Genomic DNA, 17,886 nt, shown 5'->3' on the forward strand with positions numbered 1-17,886 from the left:
GCGCTAGAGACAGCTGCAAACATTCTCCTGAAGATGAGGTAAGGACAACGGGAAGAAATGGCTGATGTTTTTCTTCATCCCTGTCAAATCCCAATACACCAGAAAAATAATAATAATTTTGAGCAGGGCAGTAAGCTACCTGTCTAAACAAACAAACCTGGCTTTACATTTTAAAAATAAATAAAGAGCAGGATGGAAATGGCAGGAAGGGTTGCATAGGCTGGGCGAGGCGTGCATTTGAAATGACAGGGGAAGATAAATCTGGTGGCATTGCACCCACTTCCACTGGCTAGTAGCATATTAAGTTTAAGAGCAATGTTTTCCTTCAGCTTTTGGTTTCAAGCAACCCACGATTTGGAGGGAAAACAAGCTCACTCATGAATAACACTCTTGTATATATATATTTTAACTCAGATGAGCTCAGTTTAAAGTCCTCTCCCATGAATGAGTTAATTGTTTTAAACGTTTGAGTAGGAAAATAAACTCCTAAGCCATAAGGTTTTCTGAGGCAAGAGACTTAACTTTAGGGTTCAAGCAATTTACGTCGGCTCCCCACATGCTAATCAACACAAAAACACAACAGACTAAAATGTTTTAAGAACAACTAGTTAGTGCCTTGTCAAATGGGCTTACCCTGCTATTAATTTTAAGGATCTCCATTAAACAAGCAACATAGCTGGAACTGGGCTTTTTTACAGATGGGCGGCACACCCACTGACTTTTTCCATGGCTTGAATAACACTCTTTTCAGTCACCAGTGAATGGGGATTTCCCACCTCAAGGCAGACCCATAATAAACAAAGGCATTGGACTGGATTATCTTCCCCAAGCGAACATGAATAATATCTAGGCCGAAATTTTATTGGTGTAAGCCAGTTGACAGAAGAACCTCTAGTTTATCACCGTGTTCAATATACAGCTGGTTTTCTTTATCTGTTTGTTTTCAACTCTCAGACAGCATCTATATTGGTTCAAGAGCTGGGACAAACTGATGAAACTTCTTTTGAATATTATTGTGCCAAGCTGCCTAAATAATTCTGAATGTTCTGGTTTCAATGTCAGGCAATGGATGTCTGCTTACTCCTAGACCATGGAACCAATTGTAAGCACGAATGCTTTGTTTCCATGGGGAATTGCATTCTTGCATCAGAATGATGTCACACCCACAGGTCTTAGAGCCAGGAAATGGCAACTATATTGCCTGTAGCAGTGGCTCTCAGTGGCCTGGTGCAAAGTTCCAGGAAGGTATAGAATCCAGAAGCAAGATGGTTCTCACAAGACAAGACACGGATGGGTTGAATGACTCCAGTCACATTGCCTGGTTTTTTGACATTGTTTTTGCATTGGAACCCTTAAAGGTATCTGGCAAGTCATTCTCTTTTACATTTCTGAATCTTGATCTTTGCTATCAATGGTAAGGTAAATGTAAAGGGACCCCTGACCCTTAGGTCCAGTTGTGGCCGACTCTGGGGTTGCGGCGCTCATCTCGCTTTATTGGCCGAGGGAGCCGGCATACAGCTTCCGGGTCATGTGGCCAGCATGACTAAGCTGCTTCTGGCGAACCAGAGCAGTGCACAGAAACGCCGTTTACCTTCCCGCCAGAGCAGTACCCATTTATCTACTTGCACTTTGATGTGTTTTCAAACTGCTAGGTTGGCAGCAGCAGGGACCGAGCAATGGGAGCTCACCCCATCGCGGGGATTCAAACCGCTGACCTACTGATCAGCAAGTCCTAGGCTCTGTGGTTTAACCCACAGTGCCACCTGCGTCCCTCACTATCAATGGTAGGGTTGCCATAATTCAAGAAGTAAAAATCCGGACACAAAAGTTGTTGAGCTTTTCGGAATTCACCCACAAGAGGCAAAGAGTGATACCTAAACACAAAAATTGTTGGCAAAAACCTAAACATTTTGCTAATTTTTTAAAATCCCCCCCGGGTGTTAATTTAATCATTTGAATACCGAACATGTCTGGGAAATTCTGGATGTGTGGCAACCCTAATCAATGGCCAATGTATAATTTGTTTATCTAATCTTAGGAGCTTTCTGATGACTTTGTTTCTGATGATTGTATCTTTTCCTTAACACCTACTTCAGATTGTGGAGTTGGGTAGGTTTTATAACTTGATCCAGATTTTGAAAAAATGAAGGTCATTCTGACGGGTACAGAGAGGTACAAGAGAAGCTAGTGGGTAAGGCATTGAAGAAAGCAGGATAAACCCACAGCTCTTGCATAAATCATTACACCATTGGTGCAATTTATTGGGTCTGGTTATAACTAAAACCTTTGTTGTGAGAACTCATGACAAGCCGTTGGCAAAGTAAACAAAGCCTGATAGACAACAGCCACTATTCCTAGAAAAATCAAGGGAACATTCCAAATGTTCAGTCCCTTTACTCACATCTGTATGTGTTCTTGTTGGAGTGCATATTTATGTACTCCAGTAGGAATACATACTGATGTGAATGTCACATTGGATTGCAAACAGCCTTAAGTTAAACAACCTCCGTCAAAATTTCTGCACATTAGAAAACTTCCTCGCCAGATGCACAAAGAATTCCATCCCCTATAATTGCATATCATCACCAGTGTATACTGTCTGGCTTCTTCCATGTGCCAAATGCAATTATCTATGGTTGACACAAATGTTCTTACTGAATCTTGCGCCTATTTTATAAACAAAAGCTGGTGCCTGATGCAGGGATTCCAAACAGGCTTAAACGACAGCCAGTCCCTTTTCTGTTGATCAGAACGTCTTCTAAGGAAAATACGCAGAGGAACACAGAAGTTAGATCGAGGATTCCCAAAGTGTGTGCTAAGATGCAATAGCCCACCATGAGAATAGCTGAAGCGTGCCTTGAAAAATGAAACCACCGTATTCAATGCAAATGCTGTTCTGTGCTATAAAAATGGGGGGCAGGGAAGACTTTGGTAATCTTTGGTCATATGGTGCACTCAGCGAGGTCAAAATTTGGTGCCTCCGAACGGATCTTCTCAACGATGGATCTTCTCAATTTTGCAGCCCCTTGGCTCAGTGCCCTGTGCGAGACAACTGCCTGCATTGCCCTAAATCTGGCGCTGTGCGGAGGACCCATGTGGCATGATCACCTCTCATTGGCCCCCTCACTAGACACAATGCTAACTACATCACTTGAAGTTGTGTTCTGGGTTGGGTCTTTTTAACATATTAATGTTTGCGTGGACAGGCGGAGTCCCCCAAACCCTGGGCGGCCCCCCCTCATGTCGAATAACAAGACAACGTGCTATGGGATTAAATTGGCCACAACTTTATTATATTTCAGATGTGGATAGACCTTGGCTCAGGCATTGGGCGTTTATCCCTCCCAGTCCCCAGCCGGGGATCTGGGGAACATCAGGGTTATCCAATGTGTTTGGGGGATGGGCCGGCTCTGGAGAACATATGTTCAAGCAGAGATAGCCACCCCCATTACGCTGCCGTTGCAGGGGAGGGCAATGACGACCTCTCGGCGTACGGTCAAAGCCTCCCCTCACAAACGCCTTTAACGGGGAACCCTGGTATCACCGCCACAAAGAGGAAGGGGGTGTGGGTCACCGCTGCATGCCCCCCCAATACAGGAAAATAGACTAAAGGATTCCGCCCAAGGCCTGATACCGCCAAAGTTGTGACATTTTGCTACGGGAAAGGCAAAACCTGCCAATGCAGGGGAATTCCTTTCCGGCCCTTCAACAGTGACCTTGACGTAGCAGTGCTCACATACCTGTGAAGAAAAGGTTAACCTGCAAAATAAATCTTAACTGAGGGTGGGTAGGGTGGGAGAAGCTCTGGAGCCAACTGAAGATTCCCAGGTAAGATCCTCCCTCTATTGTGTGGGCAGGTAGTCCCTCCCCTACCTAGCCTGGTCACCTTGGCAATGCTTCCCCAGGTGGGATTGGACAAATGACTGAGGTAGGTGGAGACCTCCAGGTATCCCACCTGGGGAAGGCGAAGCCAAGCCTGTGCTGATGAAGCCGCACATGGTCCAGGGGCTGCCCGTGTCCACACAAAGGGTGCCCCCCGTTTAATGTGAGGAGCAGTCATTACTCCCGTATCAGGACTGTGTTGTGTGAGTTTTTAGCCCTTTTCCTTCCTTGCCGCCAATAAAACCGGCCTCCTCATTAAAGGGGGAGGGTTCTTTTAGCCCTGGAAGGGAAGCTTCTGTTGGATGTGCAGAGACCTGGGACGTGTAAAGCCTGCAGGTGCTGATTATACAGTACATGTGATCCTGCTCTCCCTCTATACGCACACCCCTCACAGTTTTTGATTTTGTGGAAAGGGCACCTGTAATGTTACTTCTTGAGCCTTGCCACGGTAACTGCATTTTCTAACGGTTGCTGCTTTGTCCCAGAGTGCTTTGCTGCACCTCGAGATCTTCTGCCTGAGGGGAAATCCCTTTTCAGACTCTATATTTGAGTTCACGGAATACACATGGTGGTGGGGCGGTTTGGGTGAGGCATTAAAGTGGCGGCATGGAGCAGACAGATGTTCCCATGAGTGCGTGTGGATTTGAGGAAGAGCCTGCCGCCACAAATTTGCAAAATCCCTGACTTGTGCACACTTAGCCCTTACAGAACATTTGAAAGAAGCTGGCCTTGCCATTGTGTTCATGGGGGCAAGGCCTGCAGGGAGCACCGTGTGAGCAGAACAGCACTCCTTACACACTGGCGGGCAATGAGCCAGATAGCATCCTGCAATCTGCATGGCACTGGCAACTGGCTGCCTTGCTGTTCCAGGTTGGGAGGGTGTTTGGCAGTTGCTAGGTAACCGTCAAGTGTTTTTCCTCTCTTCCTTACAGCAGGCAAAGTAACCGGTTGAGGATGCCATTTCGCGCTGGCACTTCAAAGTGCTTAACAGCTCAGGCCAGTAGGTCTCTTTCTACTAGGTGGGCTGCGTAGATCATAGACATAAATGGGTACATAAGAGGGCTGGGGCCAGGGAGTCGTGATTTAGTGGGCCAAATACCATGCCTCCCCTCCCCTTTGTGGCTTGGTTATTTCAGTGTTATTTAAAGTAAGGCCACACATTAACCGAGTGGAAAGCAGTCTGGCTATTTTCCCTTCTTCTTAGAAACTCGAAGAAGACCATGTCAGGGAGAACAAACAGATGTTGATTTGCCCCAGCCAATATTGCCAATGGCGAGGGAAAATGGGAGATGTAGTCCATCAATATTTGGAGGACCACAGATTCACCATCCCTGTCTTAAGAGCCAGTGTGGTGTAGTGGTTAAGAGTGGTAGCCTTGTAATCTGGGGAACCGGGTTCGCATCTCCGCTCCTCCACATGCAGCTGCTGGGTGACCTTGGGCTAGTCGCACTTCTTTGAAGTCTCTCAGCCCCACTCACCTCACAGAGTGTTTGTTGTGGGGGAGGAAGGGAAAGGAGATTGTTAGCCGCTTTGAGACTCCTTCGGGTAGTGATAAGGCGAGATATCAAATCCAAACTCTTCTTCTTCTTTTTCTAAAGGAAGGATTGCAGAAGTGCCTTCCTTGCCCTGCACAGCTGAGAGGAAGAGTGTCAAACTCATGCTTGAAACAAGGATCACCCCATACCAATTTTTCCTTTCTTCTGTTGACATCTCTTCCTTGCACATCTCACACCAAGCAGCAATGCTAGGATTCCATTCCGTTGATGTGGCTCATGCGTCTCGTCTTCCTAGTTTTTCCTGTCCCGGCAGCAATGATAGGATTTTTTCCCTTGAGATCTCTCCTATAGCTCAGCTTCCCCAGTGATCTACCCACGGACTTTTAGGGAACAGATGTAATTCTTTGCTAATTGAGAAGTGTAGGTGTTGAGGTGCAGTCCCCTAACTCCCTGAAGAAGCAGCAACAACTCCACTGTCAGGAGATGACATGAGGGCCCCTGCCCCACCACACGGCCTGCTACCATGACCTACCCAGTTTCCCTCAGAAACTGGCCCTGGGACCAGTACCTGAAGGGAACCAAGTGATTGTGTGGTTGGGAGGTTGCCAGGGCTTTCCCCCCAACCAGAACTCAGTCCTGGCACCTCTCAGGTAGGCACCATTGCCATTCTAAGACAACAAGGGAGGTGTTCACAGTGAGTTCCGGCACCTCTTTTTCCAGAAAAAATAGCACCGGTGGTTGCTATGATTGCCGCAATCAGCATATTCTGGCCCCAATGTCCGTACTCTCAATGGCAGCCTGCAATGGAGAAATTACACAAATTATATTTTCTCTTCAGCTTTATTTCCATGCCAGTGAAGTCTTTGCTCAGCTAAATGCTGATCCGTCAGGTTGCTGCTAACGACAGAGGAGCAAGGTCAGTTAACAGAAAGGGAGGCAGCAAAAGTGGCTATTGTAGCCAAGCGGTTAAGAGAAGCCCCGATATGCCCACGTACCCAGACGTGTTGGTAAGATCATGTCCCAAGTCACAACCATCAAGATCTGATCCTGCTTTAGTGTTTGAAATCTGACACAAATCATTGCCTGAGGCTTCAAAGGGCTCTCTGGCAGGTACGAGGGTGAATTACCTGTTTCAGATCTGAGTGACTGTTGAAAGCATACACGTTGCCTCTGAAGAAAAGCAAGTAAGATCTGAAAATGGTATCTGTCAGTCTTGCAAAGTTGTCATGGAAAAGAAAATCTCCTGTCTCATGAAGATGCAGACAGACTGAGGGGGAGGTGGGGAGGAACAGTATCACACTTGCCTGTCAAATATGCACCTTGTTTTCTATGCAGGCAATATATTAAGATTTTAAAAAATGTTTTTGGGTTTTCTTTTGCAGGAGATGAAAGCAAGTGGTCAATAGAGAGCCAGTGTGGTGTAGTGGTTAAGAGCGGTAGATTCGTAATCTGGTGAACCGGGTTCGCGTCTCTGCTCCTCCACATGCAGCTGCTGGGTGACCTTGGGCCAGTCACACTTCTTGGAAGTCTCTCAGCCCCACTCACCTCACAGAGTGTTTGTTGTGGGGGAGGAAGGGAAAGGAGAATGTTAGCCGCTTTGAGACTCCTTCAGGTAGTGATAAAGTGGGATATCAAATCCAAACTCTTCTTCTTCAATAAATGTTGGCTTCAATGTCAATAAAGAAGATTCCCCCCCCTGCTGTATTTTGACATCAAATGAATATTAAAATATGCACAACTTTCTCCCCGACCTATGCCACTTCACACACCATGTAGTTTTCTACAAAAAGAGGCAGGATGTTCAATGGTGTTTGAAAGCCACATGTCTCCCGCTTTTTAAATGAAGGTATTACTAAAAGGGCAGCAGGATGAGCGGGACATGAATGGAGGGAATGAAACACTGCATACTTGTGGTACTGAGGGTCTAAATGTCTTCAATGCGATAAAAATTCTCATTTATTGACACAATAAGCACTTTATCTTTATGCAGAAGTTAAGATAAGGTGTTAACCATTCAGTGTTAGTTTTCCCAGCCAGCTGGAAGGAAAAAAGTACGTGAGTTAAAGACTAGATAAAAAGGAAAAGACGCCTGGATGGTTAAGTCCAGTCAAATTCAACTATGGGGTGTGGTGCTCATTTCCACTTTCAGGCCAAGGGAGCCGGTGTTTGTCCACAGACAGCTTTCTGGGTCATGTGGCCAGCATGACTAAACTGCTTCTGGTGCAACAGGACACCGTGACGGAAGCTAGAGTGCACAGAAACACTGTTTACTATCCTGCGACAGCAGTACCCCCAGGTATAGGGCGGTATATAAATTCAATAAATAATAATAATATTTATCTACTCGCACTGGTATGCTTTCAAACTGCTAGGTTGGCAGAAGCTAGGACAGAGTAACGGGAACTCACCCCATTGTGCAGGTTCAAACTGCTGACCTTATGATCGGCAAGTCCAAGAGGCTCGGTGGTTTGACCACAGCACCACTGCATCTCTGTTAGTTAAAGACTAGGAGATTGAGAGACCCCATACAATTATCATCAAGGATCTTCACAGATCCCAGTTGACATCTCACAAAATTGAACTCCTGTTCTACAGACAATAATCTTTTCATATCTATTTTTTACATTGAACTGGAGTCAATGTCAGGTACATCTGATTTTACATAAAGTTGTTGTAACTGGGGGCATTCGATTTCAATATCCATGTAATAAAGTAATTTTTACAACCAGAAGAAGATTCACGTAAGAGCATTTGTGAACACCCATGTGCTTGTGTCTGGGAGTATGTCTGTTGTTTTCAAGCGGTTATGAATATTGAAGCCTGGTGAAAAGCCAGCTGTGTCCCTTCACTGGAAAATCCTCAGAAATAGATTTCCCCCAAGTTCCACTTCTGCTCCATTTGCAAGTTTCCTGAATGAAATATAGGATTTTAAAGACATTTTCTCTTTCCTTTTTGGGGTTGGGAGTCATTAACAGAGATTAGCTGGATAAATAGGGGGAAGCGATTTTTAAACTGTTTGCAAACTTAATGTGAAGAGCCCAGCCTTGCAAATTATCACATCTAATCAGGGATGCACGCTTCACTGCTTCAGTAATTGTACTAGTATTAGTCAAATTCTTGTTGTCTCCTCATTAGCCATGAAAAGGAAACTCAAGATGTACTTCATTAGAGGTTCCTGGAAATAAATGGTATGGGGAAGGGGAGGAAGGAAGAGATGCACTTGATATGCAAGGAACAATTGTGCAAGAGAAGACAAGAACAGGCATGATTCAACTGTTATTCTGGATCTTTTGCAAGTAACACTAAACCACATTTTTCCTCATCTGATTTTGCTTTTCTGACAGGAAAGAAAAAAAAGAATCCTTGCAGCCTAATATATCTGAATGGCCTGGTGGGAATTAATGAATAGTGCTCTGAATATTTCACGCTTTCGATTGGGGGTTGAAACGCTTTAATTTGGATGGGAATTTCTCCTGAATAAAGTATTTGATTTCAAACCTATGCAGAAGGGAGTAAATCCCATGGCGAGCATTGAAGCTTGCTTCAGTCTTGTAAACATGGGTAGAAGTACTGGCATTAGGCTGTATCAATATTACTGTGATCCGGGTTCCTCCACAAAGAGGGCCTTTCCTTCTCTCAATAAATTGTGTATCTGACACACACAGGATGCAGAAGAAGGCTTCCATAATATGGAGCAGGCATTCTGGTCCTTCAAATATCCTGGATCCAAGCAAAATAGAAACCAATGTTTCAAATAGGCATAGCTGGATATGTCAGTCAGTAGAGCGTGAAAGTCTTAATCTCAGGGTTGTGGGTTCTTGCCCCACCTTGGGCAAAAGATTCCTTCATTTCAGAGGGTTAGACTAGATGGCCTTTGAGGGTCCTTCCAAGTCTACAACTCTATGTATGATTCTATGAATTGTGCCTGGAAACAAATTGGCAACCATTGCAGCCGTTGTTGAACAAGTGAATTTAGAGAGGCTCAGGGAGACATTTATGTCAATCGCCCATTCTCTGGCCAATAAGGTCTCTGGAGCACTCAGCCAATCTCAGTCTAAAAGTATTTCTGTGGCCAGGAGCTTCCGCCCATCTGTGTCCAGGTTGGAAAAACAATTTATTTCTTTTCCTTTTTTTACTCCTACCATTTTTTAAATGGATGAGGATGATTGAGATGATTTTTAAAAAAAGGTTTTGCACCCTGTGCATGCTCAAACTGTTTGTTTCTGAGGCTTGTAATTCTAAACCATGTCTGACCCTGCTCAAGTTAAACTCCTTGGGTGGTGTCCTGCTTTGATGCATTTTTCTTTTTTCTTTTTTTTAAACAAATTTTATTAAATTTTCCACAGTGATAACACAAACCACAAAGCAAAATGATACACAAAAACAGAAAAAGAAAAAAGAAGACAGAAAAAAGGGGGAACAATAAACAGATAAACAATAACAACAAACTTAATTCTTCACAAATCCAATCTTTTAAATATCTTGGTTGACTTCCTCAAGTCCCTCCCTTCTGAGTTTCCTTTTGATGCATTTTTCTACATAACTGCTTAGCAATGTACAGATTTGGGCACACTTCCCATTAATACACACATTTTTGTGTACTTTTTTTGGATGGAGAACTACGTCACAAAATTCTGAGAAGTGAGAATTTTGAAGATCAGCTGCACTTTGATTCGTGTTTTGGATCAGGAAGGATTAGGCAGGTTCAAATTAAAATGCCAGTCAAATGAATTTATCTCCCATCCTAAGCTCAGGTTGTCCTCTGGTGAATACTTAAAAAATAATAATGAAAAAATGAGAGACTTAAAAAAGAAGAAGATATTTGCACAGATGTAAATACATTCCTGGATTTGATTTTCCCACTCCCTATTTGTCTCTCCCACAGACATTTGTCGATCTTTGGGTATCTGGCTGGGGGTGGGGATAATTGAAAATGATGTTATTTTTAGAACCTTATGAAAATTGCCTCCTAGATGGGCCAGGGAGGTGATCAGTGCCTCTTTACAAGAGTGCCTGTTTGAAGGAGGCAGTGGTAAAAACCACTCCTAAAGAATCCTTCCCTGGATTCAGAAAACCTAACTAACTACTGGCCAGTTGCTAATCTCCCTTTCCTGAGCAAGGTTCTGGAGTGAGTGGCCGCACACTAGATCCAGGCACTTTTGTAAGAAACTGATTTTCTGGATCCATTTCAATTGGGGTTTAGGCCCGGTTTTGGCACATAAACTGTTTTGGTTGCCCTGTACGATGACCTCTGTCGAGAGAGAGACAAGGGAAATATGTCCCTGCTAATTCTTCTCAATCTCTCAGCAGCTTTTGATACCATCGACTATGGTATCCTTCTGGAGTGACTATCTGAACTAAGGGTGGGTGGCACCGCTTTGCAGTGGTTCCAGTCCTACTTGGATGGTCGTTCCCAAAGGGTATTGCTTGGGTAATGCTTTTCAGCCCCATGGAACCTTCAATGTGGGGTTCCACAGGGATCAATCCTAACCCCCACATTTTTTAACATCTACATGAAACCACTAGGGCTGGGGTTATCAGGAGGTTCGGAGTACATTGTCAGCAGTATGCTGATGATATTCAGCTCTATTTCTCCTTTACATCTTCAGGTGAGGCAGTGGAAGTGCTGGACCAGTAATAGACTCGGTAATAGACTGGATGAGAGCCAACAAACTGAATCTCAATCCAGATAGGACTGAGGCAATGTTAGTGGGTGGTTCCCTAGACGATATGGGTGGGAGATTGCCTGCTCTTGATGGGGTTACACTTCCTCTGAAGGAGCAGGTTTATAGCTTGGGGATACTCCTGGATCCTTTGCTGTTGCTTGAGCTCAGGTGGCCTCAGTGGCCCGGAGTGCCTTCCATCAGCTTCGGCTGGTGGCCCAGCTACACCCCTATCTCGACAGGGATAGCCTAATTACTGTTGTCTATGCTCTGGGATGCGCGTGGTGCTGTGGTCTAAACCACAGAGCCTAGGGCCTGCTGATCAGAATGTTGGCGGTTCGAATCCCCATGACGGGGTGAGCTCCCCTTGCTCGGTCCCTGCTCCTGCCAACCTAGCAGTTCGAAAGCATGTCAAAGTGCAAGTAGATAAATAGGTACCGCTCCGGCGAGAAGGTAAATGGTGTTTCCATGCACTGCTCTGGTTCACCAGCAGTGGCTTAGTCATGCTGGCCACATGACCCAGAAGCTGTACACTGGCTCCCTTGGCCAGTAAAGCAAGATGAGCGCCGCAACCCCAGAGTCGTCCACGACTGGACCTAAAGGTCAGGGGTCCCTTTACCTTTTATGCTCTGGTAACCTCAAGGTTAGATGACTGCAATGCATTATACATAGGACTGCCTCTGAAGACAGTTCGGAAACTTCAGCTGGTGCAGAATTCAGAGGCCAGGTTGCTCACTGGAGCAAGATGGTTTGAGCATATTACACTGATCCTGGTCTGAATGCACTGGCTACCAATTAGTTTCCGAGCCCAATTTAAAGTGCTGGTTTTAACCTATAAAGCCTTAAGCGGCTCAGGACCGCAATACCTCAAAGACTGCCTCTTTCCATATGGACCTACCCGGACCCTCAGATCAACTTCTGAGGCCCTTCTTCATGTGCCTGCTCCTCAAGAGGTCCAGAGGATGGCAACAAGAGAATGGGCCTTCTCTGCAGTGGCTCCCCATTGGTGGAATGGTCTCCCCATGGAAGTTCGCCTGGCACCTTCATTATACACCAGGTAAAATAATTCCTTTTTCACCAGGTTTTTGGTTGATATGATTAACATCCTATGCCCTTTTAAAATGTGGGGGTTTTTTTGGGGGGAGGGGGGATAGTGGGTTGTTGTTTTTATTTTGATTATATATTTTGTGGTTTTATATTTTGATTTTGTTCTGTGAACCGCCCTGAGACTTCCGGGTATAGAGTGGTATATAAAGTCAATAAATCATCATCATCATAAAATAATTTATATGTAACATTATTATTATTATTAGTTGTAGTAGATAATATAATATAATATAATATAATATAATATAATATAATATAATATAATATAATATAATATAATAATATTGTATGTATACGAAAATGTTTGCAAACTGGCAGTGAAGGCACCTCAGATGTAGGCATTTTAATAAAACCATAATACTGGTCTCCTGAGACAGGCTTGGAAAGATTACCCCTGGATTTAGCAGATAATCTAATCATGAATTTGGAGACTCCATGCATCTGAGTCTTTGATGCCTCACAATTTCTCCAAATCATCTCCAAAGATATCATCTTTCCTAATCATAACAGTTGGTAACGGTTGCCATGGCAGTGACTAAACAAGCTCCTAAAAACCATGGCGCTAGAAAGTCCTCTAAAAACGACAGAGCTAAGCTTATTTTTAATAATATGCAGCCAAAAAGTAAAACGTTACAAGTGTGGGAGAAAAAATGCCACTCTAAACTGCATAACATTATGGATTTTCTTTTTTCTAATCAAATGTTTACGTATTGGAAATGTACAGGATGCGTGCGTGCAATTTGACAATTATATACATAATGTGAAACAGCTTCATTTTTATGTGACATTTACTGTGTTCCACTGGGATATTATCCTTATGAGAAATAATTCACGGCAATAAAGAATATGGACAGGCTTTACATTTACTGTGCATTACGGGCAGAACTCCCAAAATATGAACGTTCCATAACATCCCAACCACAGAAGTCTTATTCTGCCCTCTTCCCATGAGAGGAACTCTTTTGCAGTTGCAAAACTGTTGCGGTTGCCTAATAATTTAAAAGCAGGGCATCCAATCTGGCTAGCCCCATGTCGTACAAACATCTTGATTAGCCTCTTTTACTGAATGATCTGCATGTGCATATTTTGTATAGTTTGTTAATATTACTGGAAGTCTGTCCACAACAAATAGAAAAATCCAGTGATGGACAAAGTATGCCCATATCATTTACGAAGGCAGAGCTGCCTGCTCAAACAAATTGCCATGAGCCAAATAAAGGCAATTCTACTTAAATAATAATAATTATTATAAGCCATATGGTTATAAGTCTGCTTTAAAAGTACAGTCATGTCTTATGCAAGGGTTCTGTTCCAAGGGTTCTGTGTATATGCAAAAATACTCAAATACTTGGAAAGGAACCACCATGTGAGCGCATCTAGGCTTTGGGAACTGGTGTGCCAGCTCTGGAAATCTCAGGATGCTCTCGTGAGATCTCACAGGGTCATTCAAGTTCCTGTGAGATCTCATGGAAGCCCCCCAGACCTTGCTTGGGAAGCAAGGCAGAGAGCTTAGAAGCTCCTTTTGTGCCAGGACAATCTGGTACAGAAAGAGCTTGTAGTGGTTAAGAGCGGTAGACTCGTAATCTGGTGAACCGGGTTCGCGTCTCCGCTCCTCCACATGCAGCTGCTGGGTGACCTTGGGCTAGTCACACTTCTTTGAAGTCTCACAGCCCCACTCACCTCACAGAGTGTTTGTTGTGGAGGAGGAAGGGAAAGGAGAATGTTAGCCGCTTTGAGACTCCTTAGGGTAGTGATAAAGCGGGATATCAAATCCAAACTCTTCTTCTTCTTCTTTTAATTTCTCAGTCCTGCTTCCCAAGAAAGGTCCTCTCCATGCTGCGGCTCTGCATTTAACTTGTGGGAATTCAACTTTCTCCTTCTTCTTTGGCGAAAACTTGTAGCCGAGTAAAATTGTCTTCCATAAACACGGTCTTAACAGTCAGTCTGTAAGTGACTGTGGAGGCCAATTCTGGATCCACATGTCCTTCCACAGTGGGGACATAGGTTTCCGGGTGGGAGCTGATCACAGTGAGGGTTTGCCAAGCGTTCCTTCCTCTTAGCGTGTTTCTCCCTTTCATCCTGAGTTTGAGCATCTTCAAAACCCATGACACCTTTGGTAAAGGCTGTTATCCAATTGGAGAGCTTGCAGGCCAGTGTCTCCCAGTTGTCTGTGTTTATACTACATTTTTAAAGATTTGCCTTGAGATAGTTTTTAAACCTCTTTTGTTGACCACCAGCATTACGCTTCCCATTTTTAAGTTCGGAATAGAGTAATTGCTTTGGAAGATGATAATCAGGCATCCGAACAACATGACCAGTCCAACGAAGTTGATGTTGAAGAATTGTTGCTTTGACACTAGTGATCTTTGCTTCTTCCACTACACTGGCATTAGTTCACCTGTCTTCCCAAGTGATGTGTAAAAATTTTCAGAGGCACTGTTGATGGAATAGCAGGCCTTAAACCACATATAGCTGAAATTGCACAAGCTAAGTGTGCAGACAACAATATCATACCATAATGGGAAATGCAATTGTAGAAATAATAATGTCTTATTTCTTGTCACTCTGAAAACCAAAGCTAGTTGAGTCCAATAATGTTTTTTAAAATCATGGAACTATGTTTTTGCAGGTAATTCCTCCTTCATGCTCCTCTGTTCAAACAACCACTCACACTACTTGAACACACCATTCACAGACCATACCAAAACATTTGGAGTTCGTAAACACAAATAATTGATCACAGTAGTGCTTCCTGATCTCATCAGCATCTACCCTTATCTCTGAATATTGTGAGATAAGTGTTTTGTTTAAATATTAGACGGAATTTTCATACATACAGCTGTGTCAAATATTCTCTTTTTATTTTTGGCATTAAAAAAAGAGCTTCCACGAGGTAAATCTCTCTCCCAAGAAACACTTAGACTATACAAATAATCCTGTTTTGCTGGCAACTGCAGGTTCAGCATATTAAGTTTCCCAGTTTCTGCTTTTAACTCCTTCCTGAATTAGTCCCATGCACAATTCTGTCAAATCAGAGTGCTCCAACAATATTGAATGGGATGACATCACATTAAGTAGTCAAACCATGTGGCCATATGATGATGTCACTTAAAGGCATGTAAGGGTGACTGAAAATGAGAACATTCTCTCCTAAGGTTTTTGGGACAACCCTCTTACATCTTGCTTAACATGTTTAATGATTCTCCATCTGGTTTTATATTCTCTGGTTATTTCTGCATTATGTAGATTTCTGAACTTTTTTATTGACAGATTACATTTGGTTCTATTATGTAAATTTCCTGACTGCGATTGTAAGCTGCTCCGAGGACCACTTCTGTGATGGAAAAGTGAGACCAACATGTAAATAAATGAATAACCTCCTGTATTAATCTCTCACACACCCCTTTGTTGAGTCCTATCCATTTCCAGGGATAAATTGCTGCTTTGCATTTTTTTAAAAGAACAACACCACCAATGTGACTGAATAATTCATAAAAGTAAAAATAGAACAAAATTTCAAACTTTGCATTTGATACAGCATTTATCTTTCTGCAACCATAGAGAGCAGTGAAACTCACCCATATCCATTCTGAATTGGCTGGGCTTAGAAAAACCCAGCCCAGGGAAGCTCGCCTGCCATCATCCCACTTGGCTGCCAGTTTCTCTCCTCTCCTCCCTTTCCCATACTTTTACAAGTTGTGATGGAGGGCAACCAAAAGAGCTTTGCAAAAACTGATCTCTCCATCTAAATCTGCACCTCTCTGCAGCGAAGCTGGGATGTTGATGCTGTGTACCCCTCCACTGTAGGCTTAGGTTGTCTATATCTGTATATAAATGATATACAGTGGTACCTCGGGTTAAGTACTTAATTCGTTCCGGAGGTCCGTACTTAACCTGAAACTGTTCTTAACCTGAAGCACCACTTTAGCTAATGGGGCCTCCTGCTGCTGCTGCACCGCTGGAGCACAATTTCTGTTCTCATCCTGAAGCAAAGTTCTTAACCTGAAGCACTATTTCTGGGTTAGCAGAGTCTGTAACCTGAAGCGTATGTAACCCAAGGTACCACTGTATATCCTAAAGACACCACAGTCCCTGCTGTGTCTCATTTTTCCAAAAGGAATGACAGACCCTGGGCAAGCACCTGGAACTCCCTGGAACCTCACACTGCTGTGGACATTGGGGTGGCATGTAACAACAGAATTTGAGACAGCTTAGAAGCAGGCTTTGGTAGTTCAGCTTTCCCCATAGCTGCTCCCCCCCTTTCCCCCCTTAACTTGGTATGTTTTGGAAAGTATGAGAAAGCTGGAAAGGAGGGAAGCTGCCAGATGAGAGGGCTGGGGCCAAGCATTACAAGCCAAGGTGAAATGTCAAGAGGGGTTGTGCCTGGCTTGTAATGGTTAGGGGATTTCCAAACTGGGTGAATTCCTTGCTGTTCTCGCTCCACACCCCAATTCCGAAGGCTTTCTCCATCCCTGGATCTGTGTCCTAGAAGATTATCTACAGCTGGCTTTGAATTTACAAATAGCTGCATCAGTCTGAAGGCGGAATTTCAGTGGTGAATCGGGGTCTTGCTTAAGACTTGGATCCAAAGTCTGTCTCCCTCTCCCTCTCTGCCCCTGCAAGCTGCTTATGAAGGAAAATGAATATTTAAGTAGCTAACAATCCTGCGCTTCATCCTTTTGTTACTTGGAATTTACTTTGAAGTTAAAAGGAATGTTGGCATCTTCTTACCGAGTGTTGCTTCTTGCCGTCTGGACTCGCCTTGGAAGTTAACACTCAGTGTGTTGGACAGCAATCTGTTGACTTGCTGGTCAGTTTAGATGGAAAACGGACGCTGATGAAAAACCCATCCTTCTCTCCTATGCACAAAAACAGTACAAAAATCACAAGGCACTACGTAAGGCTTCAACGTGACCCTTCTCACATTAAGAAAGGTAAAGAATAGAAAGAACAAATAAGCAAAGTTATGAGAGGAGAAGAGGAAATCTCAGACCTACAAAACTGCCTATTCTTCATTATTGTTTCTCAGTTAAAAGTTAACTAGAATAAAAAGAACAAAAACCCTGGGCCTTATCTGCACTATACATTTAAAGTCAGAACACTTTAAATGGCCACGACTTTCCCAAAGCATCCTGGGAATTGTAGTTTGGTAAGGGACGCAGGTGGCGCTGTGGGTTAAACCACAGAACCTAGGACTTGCTGATCAGAAGGTCGGTGGTTCGAATCCCCGCGACGGGGTGAGCTCCTGTTGCTCGGTCCCTGCTCCTGCCAACCTAGCAGTTCGAAAGCACATCAAAGTGCAAGTAGATAAATAGGTACCGCTCTGGCGGGAAGGTAAACAGTGTTTCCGTGCACTGCTCTGGTTCGCCAGAAGCGGCTTAGTCATGCTGGCCACATGACCCGGAAGCTGTCCGCTGGCTCCCTCCGCCAATAAAGTGAGATGAGCGCCGCAACCCCAGAGTTGGTCACGACTGGACCTAATGGTTAGGGGTCCCTTTACCTTTACCTAGGGGTTCTGAGAGTTGACAGGGGAGCCCTATTCTCCTACAGATGAACCAGTAGTGGAAAGGACTTTCAGGGTACCTCTGGTGAGATACCAAAGAACTTGAGACTTCCTCATAACAGAGCCCCGGAGATAGTGAACTGTTCCACTTGACCTTAAAAAGCAAACAGTTTTGATAGCGCTTAGTACATTTTTAACTACCAGTTAATAAACACATTAATAAAATTCTGATCCC

At 43.9% G+C, this 17,886-nt stretch overlaps 1 long non-coding RNA gene across 2 annotated transcripts; it reads left to right on the forward strand.

The window, feature by feature from the left end:
* The first annotated feature begins 639 nt into the window (after nucleotides 1-639).
* LOC310763017 lies at nucleotides 640-15,533 on the forward strand. Of its 2 annotated transcripts, XR_014548375.1 has the most exons (4): nucleotides 640-1,358; nucleotides 4,815-4,882; nucleotides 6,217-6,294; nucleotides 15,419-15,533. It is a non-coding gene; the product is annotated as an uncharacterized lncRNA (long non-coding RNA). The 2 variants fall into 2 exon arrangements; XR_014548376.1 differs by lacking the exon at nucleotides 15,419-15,533 and having other exon boundaries at nucleotides 6,217-7,758.
* The last annotated feature ends 2,353 nt before the right edge of the window (nucleotides 15,534-17,886 follow it).

Source organism: Podarcis filfolensis (assembly GCF_964270895.1).
Source record: "Podarcis filfolensis genome assembly, chromosome: 5".
In the NCBI taxonomy this organism is placed as follows: Eukaryota; Metazoa; Chordata; class Lepidosauria; order Squamata; family Lacertidae; genus Podarcis; species Podarcis filfolensis.